The sequence below is a fragment of the Cynocephalus volans genome, chromosome 2 (genome assembly GCF_027409185.1).
Source record: "Cynocephalus volans isolate mCynVol1 chromosome 2, mCynVol1.pri, whole genome shotgun sequence".
Lineage (NCBI taxonomy): Eukaryota > Metazoa > Chordata > Mammalia > Dermoptera > Cynocephalidae > Cynocephalus > Cynocephalus volans.
The window spans coordinates 139,202,884-139,212,693 of record NC_084461.1 but is presented as its reverse complement, the minus strand read 5'-3'; positions in this window follow the sequence as shown (position 1 = coordinate 139,212,693).

Here is a 9,810-nt window from a genome sequence, read left to right as displayed (position 1 = left end):
TCTGACACATAATAGAAATTTGCTAAATATATTTGGAGTGAAAAAATTAAAGAAGCAGAAAGGCAGCTTTCTGGGAAGACTATTCCTCTTGGAGAACTCTCAGATACCCTCAAGCTCCCATATCAGCTTTTACCCAGCCCAAAGTGGCTTTTGTTTCTTAATGTCATCTTCCATCTCAGGCCCTTGGGAGTCTGTTACTCTTTTGTCTTGGAAGTCTGTTGCTCTTTTTTCCCTCTTTCTGCTGAGTCCGCCTCAGCACATAAAGAATGAATCAACAATATGGACTTGTCACTCTCTGAAAACTGCTCCTCCCAGCACGATGACTACACAGCTGCAGTGCTGTGTGCAGAAGATGTTGGTCACCAAGGATGCAGGCAGCCTGTTTGTCTCTAGAAGTCTTTATGGCAGCTCTTTGGTGAGAATTATAGTGTTTGGGCTGCATGTAGATAGTTTTGGAAGACACTGGCTTTTAACAAAGAGATGTATAAGGGAGGTCATTTTGCAAAATTAATTACAGGCAGCAGCTTTTGTACAGGCTGCAAATTAATCATAAGTGCTTTAAAGTTGTGAAATTCTAGTGGAAAGCAATTTCAGAACAAATCTGGACCAGATCAATGGTTCCCCCAAAACAGATTCGTATCCTGCAAAAATCTGTAAGGGTATGAATACAAGGATGATCATTGCAATGGTGTTTTACAACAATAGGGGAATAGTCGATTACATTGTGATATGTCAGTGCACTGGTGTAATTAAAAAGAATTAGGTGATTTCATCAGTGAGCTTTTTTGCTAATTCAACAAATACTTATTAAGTGAATACTATGTGCCAGGCACTTTGGTACTGGAACCATAGAAGGGAACCAAATAGGCACATCCCTGGCCCCATGGAACTTCTAGTTGATCTGACAGGAAGATTAATGTTTATTCATTCAGTCAGTGAACATTTATTGGTACCTACTCTGTACCAGAAACTGTCCTAATCTCTAGAAATATAGCAGTTCAGGAAGCAATCAAAATTCCTGCTCTCATGGAGCTTACATGTCAGAAAAGAATGCTATGTTGTTAAATCAAGAGAAAATAAAGTCTAGAATAGTATATTTAATTGATAGATAATTATTTTTGCCTTAAAATATGGAAGAATGTACCCAAATTAATATGGTAACCATATTAATGGGGACAAGTGGTTGAAACAGACTTTCACTTTTTTTTCTTTTACATGCTTCTGTTATAGCTTGAATTGTTTTCATTTTCCTTTGTAATAAAAAAATTAAATTTAAGCATTACAGCAATGTTTTCCTGTTTGCCCTCCTCATCATAGAAATACATGAAGACCTGGATAGGTTAAGATCAAAGTTCAGGGTCGGCAGTAGAGTGTGGCAGCAAGCCAGACTTGAACCCCGAGTTTCAGGTATGATCTGCTCTATATCAAGTATTTGGAATGAGAAAGATGACACCAAAAAAAAGTGTTTGTGTGTGGGGTTACTACAAAGGGCCCAGGAGATGGCAAGAGGTAATTTAGAGAATTAAAAAGTGTGTTCAATGCCAGTACCAAACAGCTGCTAAAAAATTTGAAAATAATAACATAAGTAAAAACAGTGCAATAAGATTGAATGTGTGGTTTGCTTTTAAAAGTGCCTCAGGATTTTTCTTACAGAACTGTTAAAGGAAATTGCAGGTTCCTCTGGCTAAATCCCAGTTCTTGGTGTCTCAAACAAAGAATTGGGCAAGCCACGCCAGAGGCAAAAAGCAAAGAGCAGTTTTATTTAGCAAAGTGAGAATACACTCTAGAGGATACAGCAGGCCCCAGCAAGAGAGTGGCTCAAGAGCCAGGACAGGTACATTCTGGGGTTTAAGTCCTCTTAGCTGGATTCGTGTTGTTTGGTCATTGGTTGAGCCCTGAATGTAGTCTCTGTTGATTGGCATCCTAGCTGGTGGAAGCTCATTGTTCCAACTAAATAGCTCCCAAAGTGAGGCGGAGCTCCCTGTCTGGAGTTTTGTCTCCTGTGGTCGCTTTTGCGCATGCGCCTGCCTACGTCCACTGGGAACCAGTTGTCCTATTTGCAAGTAACCAGGTACCCTCCTCCCGCTCTTGTCTTTATCTAGCTTCCTGCCTCAGAACTGCCAGCAGAGACCCCACAGGCTCTGAAAAGAAGGGTATCCCTGATCTTTTTAGTCTGAAAAAAGTAAAATCTTACCATGTTTTACTTGCCTGTTACCTCTAGATTTGGAATTCCCAAGGCAGAAATTCCAAGTGGTTCATTCTCTCGCTAATTGATTCAGATAACCTCAGTCAATTTTATTTACTTATTTATTTTGGCAGCTGGCCATAAGGGAATCTGAACTTTTGACTTTGGTGTCAATTTATATGAACAAAAATTTCCCCCCTTTTTAATATAAGAGGATGTATTTATGGAAATAACTTACTGATTTTTTAAAAAACAGGTATTATTTATATACAATAAAATGCACTTTTTAAAAAGTAGTAATGAAAAACTTTTACTAATAAGAAAATTGTATTTTTAGCTCACCTGTGCAGGAACATTATAAAGCTTTTTTGCCCAAGTTCTACAATACTTTGTTCTTTGGTTCACGTGGGTAAAATATTAAAATATTATTATGAAACATTCACAATAAAATGCACTCATTTTAAGCATACATTTTGAGTTTGAGAAATGTATACTTTTATGTAGATACCACCCCAAGCAAGATATAAAACATTTCCACCAGCAGAGAGGATATTTAGGAGGGTGGAACTATTCTGTATGATAATGTAATGGTGAATACTATGTAATGGTGAATAGATGACATTATGCATTTGGCAAAACCCATAGAACTGTACAACATAAACAGGATATCCTAACATAAAATTGAGTTAAAAATAATGTATCAATATTGGTTCTGTGATATACTTATATATTGGTTTTCATCCATGGTTCCTAGTTCATACTACTCTCTGAACTTCTCTAGCCCTTTCACCTGCTCCTTTTTCTCCCCGAGGCAGGAAATTCTTTGACCTACCTTAGCCGAATGTAGGTCATAAGACTGCTACCCCATGCCAAGGAGGAAGGAATGCTGTACAGAGAGGCCAAGAAGCACCTGAACAGACGGGCCTTGCTGGGGTTCCCCACCCAAACTGTTAGTGACAGATCATGCCCTTTTTATCCAACCACATTTCTACTCAGTTATCCATGCTGCAATCATACAGATGTAGCAAAGCTTCCATGAAGACACCAGAACACAGGGTTCCCGAAGCTTCTGGATAGCTGACCACGTGGAAGTTCCTGGAGGGAGGTGCACCAGGTGAGGGCATGGAAGCTCTGCGTCCCTTCCCCCATACCTCATTCTATACATCTCTTCATCTCTGTCCTTTGTAACATCCTTTATAATAAACCAGTAATAACCTAAGTGTTTCCCTGAGTTCTGTGAGCTGTTCAGCAAATCTGTCAAACCAAAGGAGGGGGTTGTGGGAACCCCAATTTTTAGCCAGTCAGAAGCACAGGTAAAACACGGGGCTTGTGTCTGGCATCTGAGGAGGTGGGCAGTCTTGGGGACTGAGCCCTTAACTTGAGTGATCTGATGCTATCTCCTGGTGAATAGTGTCAGAATTGAATTAGAGGATACCCAGCTGGTACCAGTGGGGAACTGATTTCTCGCTTGGTGGTGGGGAGAAATCCTCACACATTTGGTCACAGAACTCTGTCTCCTGTGTTGTTTCTAAGAGTATGGACAAAACCCCTCAGTGTGTGTTTTTCCCACTCAAACAGTTTCATAATTGTAATAAATGTATCACACTAATGTAAGATGTTAATAATGGGAGAAACTCGGGGGGGGTAAGTGAATTGTTTGTATTTGCTGCTCAATTTTTCTGTAAACCTAAAACTGCTATAAAAATAAAATCTATTACTTAAAAATAAAATTATAAACATGAAAAGAACCCAAACATTTCCACCATCCCATAATACGTTATAAATTTGAAATGGTCCTCATGCCTACTCCCAAAGGTGATTTATTGATTTAAAAAATTGAACTGAACATAAATTATTTTTGTCTCCAGATTTCTATTGAAAAAGTCTAGATCTTTCTGGAGATAAGTAGAGACCTTCTAGATTTCTAAGATTTTTCTTTTATCTTTTTCTGGGACTCAGTTGAGAGGTGGGAAAAGGAGAGGGACAGCTGACCATTTGGTTGGGGGTTCCCAAGCTTGAAGAGGGCTAGGATCTGAGTCAATTTTCAGTGGAAAACCTCAAGGAAGCAGCATGAGTCAGAAAGGTTAGTTTCAGGTTTCTAGATCCTCTATATCTTTTTCTCAGCCATACAGACTGCAATTATGAAGGTCATCCCATGTCATTCATTTACTCATAGTGGTGAATCTATTTTGTGAATTTGTGTTCTGATTCGTTCTGCTTATGGTTGATTTTCTTTTTCCACATAGAGCAGTGAGATTTTTTTTTTTTTGAAAAAAGGTTATTTAGTGCTCGCTTCGGCAGCACATATACTAAAATTGAAAAAAGGTTATTTAAGCTATTTATGTATGGTGGTGGTGGTGATGGGGCATCTGTTTAAATGTGCACATTATTTTAATATAACTGTTTTGTGGGTGGGTCATCTTTGGGAAATAAATCATTATAGCTTTGTATTCTTACAATCTGCTCCATGATAAATTGACAAGTTGTCCTGTGTAATTTCTACATTTTGTATCTGTATTTTTTCATTTGTTTTAAACCTAGTTCATATAAAATAGAAATATTTTACATTCCAATGCAGTGTTTATCTTCTTTTGGTCAGCTCTGAAATATCCACATATTGATATATCTATATCTAATCTGTTTTTAAGTTTATTATCCACAGTTTTGCTTGCCATTATTGCTCAATTGCACACTGAATTTAGTTCTTGTTTGGAAAACCCTTAATAAAAAGTAACAGCTGTATATACAGAGGAAAGTTTGTTTCAAATATTTTTGTTCTAATGATATAGGTTTCTTGATTCATTTCTTTATCCCAAAGTTCAGCGCTAGATCTTAGCAAAAATCTCTTGACCTTGGACTAAATCTGAAGATTGAAGTAAGGCTCCAAGGGGGAGGGGGCTCTAATATCTGCCAGCTGCCCAGGCCTCAGTGAAGTTTTCTGCCTTTTTCATTGTTTTCTCCAGCATCCGTCCTACTCCAACAAAAATTCCTATTGCATCAGGAGTAGCCAAATAGTTTTTAATCACCATGAGAGAAAAGAGTTGTCTGAACTGATAGAATTTCAGTAAAAGCTAAGAAATATGACATATGGTAATTCTAGCTGCCTTTTCTCAAGCACATGTGTTTATGAGGAATACTCAGGGTGGGATAGCCAACTGAAGACAATCGCCTTACAGAATATCAGGACACTGAGTAAGGATCTCTAGGCAGAAGACACACATCTTGTCAGATTGCTTATCTCCCTTATTGTTGTTTTTTAAATTTTTCTTTTGAAATAATTTGAGATTTACACCAAAATTGCAATGATTTTTATAGAGGGTTTCTGTATTCACCACAGTTTTTGCTCATGTTAACAGCTTACATAACCATGGCACATTTTTCAAAACTGAGTTAACTTGGTACAATATTGTTAACTAAACTACAGACTTTACTTGGATTCCTACTATCGGTTTTCATTTTTTTCTTATTATTTATTTTTATTTTTTAATGATTTATTTTTATTACTGGCCAGCCCCTAGTATTAGTTTTTAAAATTTAAAATTAAATGCTTTAATTTTGCACTTTTTTACATTTTAATTTTTAATTTAATTTAATTTTAGCCAGCTATCTAGTTAGTTCCGTGATTAGAGTGTGGTGCTGGATTTGATCCCTGAACGGACCAGCCGCCGAAACAAAACAAAACAATTAAATGCTTTTAGACCAATACAGTCGAGTTTAATTTAAAGCTGGAATTCCCCATTCTCGGTCTTCCCCATCCAGCCTTCCCCCCAGTCCCACTCCCCAGGAATAATCAGTATTATTGCTTTATCCTTCTAGACCAGCACTGTCCAGCACAAATACAGTGGGAGCTACATATGTGATTTTGAATTTTCTATCAGCCACATTTAAAAAGAAAAAAGAATAAAAAGGTAAAATTAATTTTAAGAATATATTTTATTTAACTCAAAGCATCCAAAGTATTGTCATTTCAACGGTTTACCTTCTTTTTTTTCATTGTAAGTCTTAAGACTTCAGTGTGTATTTTACATTTCTTGCACATCTCAGTTCTGACTAGCCATGTTAGTGCTCAATAGCCGTATGTGACTAGTGGCTGCTGTATCAGCACAGCTCCAAACCACTCAATATTCTCTCTCTTTCATGCTCACAAGTAGATACACATTGTAACTTACTTTTTTTCACTATTTGTAGAGGGCCATCAGTCCATGTCAGAATATTTGGGAGAACACCCTTTATTTAGATAGCTATGTAGTATTAAGTAGAACAAATTAATGTGTTCTATTAAACCATTCCCTATGGATAGATGTTCAGGTTTTTAAAATTCCATTTCAAATAAGGCTGCAAGGAACATCCTTTATATGATAACCTATGTGCATTTGTGTGCTTTCAAGTCACAGAGTTCTAGATATGGAATTGCTGTATTAAAGGGTATAATCCTGTTTGAAGTATTATAACTATGAGTATAAAACAATAACATGTTTTTAAACAAATGTGTCAGTAAGTGTATAGCTAAATGTATATCTTTTTCAAGATAATCATTTTAGAAAACCAAATTTTTATTCCAGCATGTTCCTTTCACTGCAAATGACTTGTTTTTGTTTTTGCTTTTTGAAGTTTGACTCAAGAACCAGTTTAAGCTAAAAAAAAAAAAAAAAAAAAAAAAAAAAAACCCCAGGCCAAGTGACTCTCAAGGGACTGTGCTTTATAATCACAGTTATTTTTTCACTGGTTCATCTCTTCCCTCCCTCTGTCTCTCCCTTCCTTACTTCATTGCCTGCATGCATGCATCCATCTAAGACATAGCTTCCTAACTGGTAATTCCTTTTACTCTCCTAATAGTCCATTCTCCTCATACAGCAGCCCACGTATTTTATTTTACTTTTTAAAATCATCAACCAGAATCAATTACTGTTGTTTAAAACCTTCCGACAGCTTCCCAGTTTATTTCCTACATAGTTTATTCCAATCTGAAATTCTTTTGTTTACATTTTTTGGTGATCTATCCCCCCAAACCCTTATCTAGAAAGTAAATTCTATCATTCATGTTATATCCCAGGGGCCTGGTACAATGCTTGACTTGTAGTGGGTGCTAAATAAGTATTCATACTCGTTTGCCTGCTATAATGCAAACTCAAGCTGGGATACAGGCACCACAAACACAAAGATTCATGCTTTTCCTTCAAGGAAGTCAGAATCCAGCAGGGCAGCCTGATATTGAAGCAAATGTTTATCATAAAGGCAATAAACATATAACAGATCTGCATACCAGATTTTGAATGATACAGAAAAGGATTTTCTTGATGATGTCTTTATTTTCATCTTTTTTCTGGAAATAAAAATCCTTAGCTTTACCACTCACTTAACTCTGTAAAAGTTCAAGTGACTCTCATAGAATAAGTATAGTCTAGAACACAGCAGGTGCTCAATAAATATTAATTGGTGAATGCATGGTGTGACACAGGTGACATAGATTCTAACAGTAGTTTCTCAAATAAATGTATAGTGACCTGCTGTATTTTATACTTGGTAGAACATGTGCTTCACAGTGAAGCATTTGTGTGTTTATTACATTATGTTCTATCCTTCTACATGCTTGGCAATACTGTTATCAAATGGACTCGACAAAGAAGCGGTCAGCACTGAGAGGGTTGAAAAGTCAGATATTTTATTACGCCGGCGGGCTAGTGCTCCAAGCTCTGAGCCCCGAGTTTAGGTCTTACAGGGTTTATATAGGCAAACTCTTCCGGGTTTTAGGTTTTGCTTTCTCAGCATTGGTGTAGCCAGTGCAGTAGCTATTGCAATAAGCAAGCACAGTTTACAGAAGCGGGAGTGCAGAGCAGTTGATTATTAGTAAAGCTGATACAATAAGCAGGTTCTGTTTTAAAGGCAAAACAAGCACTGAAAGAATTAATTTTGAATTTTTCCAACAATACTACAGTGTAGCTTCAGGTAACCTAAGTTGTTTTCTTTTCTCTCTGTCTTCCCGGAATAAAGAAAGAATGACTGCAATTAGGTTGTGAGTAACATATAATGTGAATGTAAAAGAATGTCCACTCTTGTAAGAATGCACAGTTTGGGGACTTGCTTTTTTTTGTCATTTTTTAGTTAAAACATTTTACATACCTTATATACACAGTACATTGGTACATTCTTGCTGTAAAATACTCAAGTGATACATAAATCTGTAGCCTCAAATGGAAAGTCCTTCTTACCTCAGTCTGCGTCCCCCACCAGATAAGATGCTCTGCGTAATTTGGAAGTCCTTTCTCATGGCTTTTCTTTGTAGATACGTATGCATATATACGTGTTGTCATTTTGTCATGGTGTTTTTTCAAAAATGGGTTCTTATGAAATAGGTTGTCGTGTGAGTTGTTTTTTCATTTAACATTTCTTACAAATATTTTCATGTCAGAGTGTTTCAATAAAATGTTGACTTTCTTTATCAACATATATTGTCAATAAGCATAGTCAACATTGTTTAAAGCCACAGTGTCCCCTCACCAGCACAATACATTGACAAGGTTTTGACAGAACTTGGTGTACATTTTACATAGTTGCTACTAGCAGGGGCAGTTCAGCTTGATGCCCAGGTTCTGTAATGGTCTTGGTTTGGGAGTGTACAGAGTCCTTTAAGAAATCTACCCTAACCCCATCTGGTAAAAGCCGAATGCTGTCAAATCTCCTTGACCCACCCATCTTCCCAAAAACGGATGTGGAAGAAATGTCTCACATTTGTGTGCTGATAATCTGGCAAGCCACAGTGGTTAAAAGTGAAAGTTTTAATCCAAAAACAAATCCATGATGTTGTCTTCAGTGTCTTTAAGTAGACAATACACATTGTTTTGATTCTGGGGGAGGGAGATCCCATCACCTCATAATTCCTTAGGGAAACATAATGCTTTACACAAGGTAGTGCCTTATAGCTGGGTGAACAGAAGCTGGTCACATCCAGTTTCCTAACATGTTACTGTCACATACAACTTCAATACCCTGACAGTCTCAATGGACATGTTATTAACATCTGAAAGGTGCATATAAATTTCCTTGGAACATGGTGTCTCTCTACTTTTTCTCTTTTTTTTCTTTGGCAGCTGGCCAGTACATGGGTCGAACCTGGACCTTGGCTGTACTTTTTAAAGATGGAAGCTTGTTTTCCTAAACTATGGAGGGCTGAGACTGTAGGTTTGACCTGTTTGGTTAGAATGTTCCATTCTTAGCATGGAGTGCTCAATAAATACTTATTGAACTAGCGTCTGTTGAGTAGAAAAACAGTGGGCCAGGAGTAGTTAAACCTGCCTTTCACTTCTGCTTCTGTCCTCCCTAGGCCTCTTTTTGGACCTCAGTTTATTCATCTGTAAATTGAGGGGGTTTTACTGTGCTGGCACGTACCAACAATCTCAGTCTATATGATTTTTCAGGCCCGGAGTGTGACCTAAAATCAAGATCTTTGCTGAATCTTTAAAAACAGCCCAGCAGAGAACAAGTACTGTTCCAGCCCATTAAGATCTCCCTAGAATCTGTTTAAATTAGTAAATGAATCAAACCTGGATTAGCCAACTGGAGAAATTTGATCTTCAAACATACTTCCCTGTGTTGTTATGTAAAGTTGTGGAGAAGAGATAAAGAAT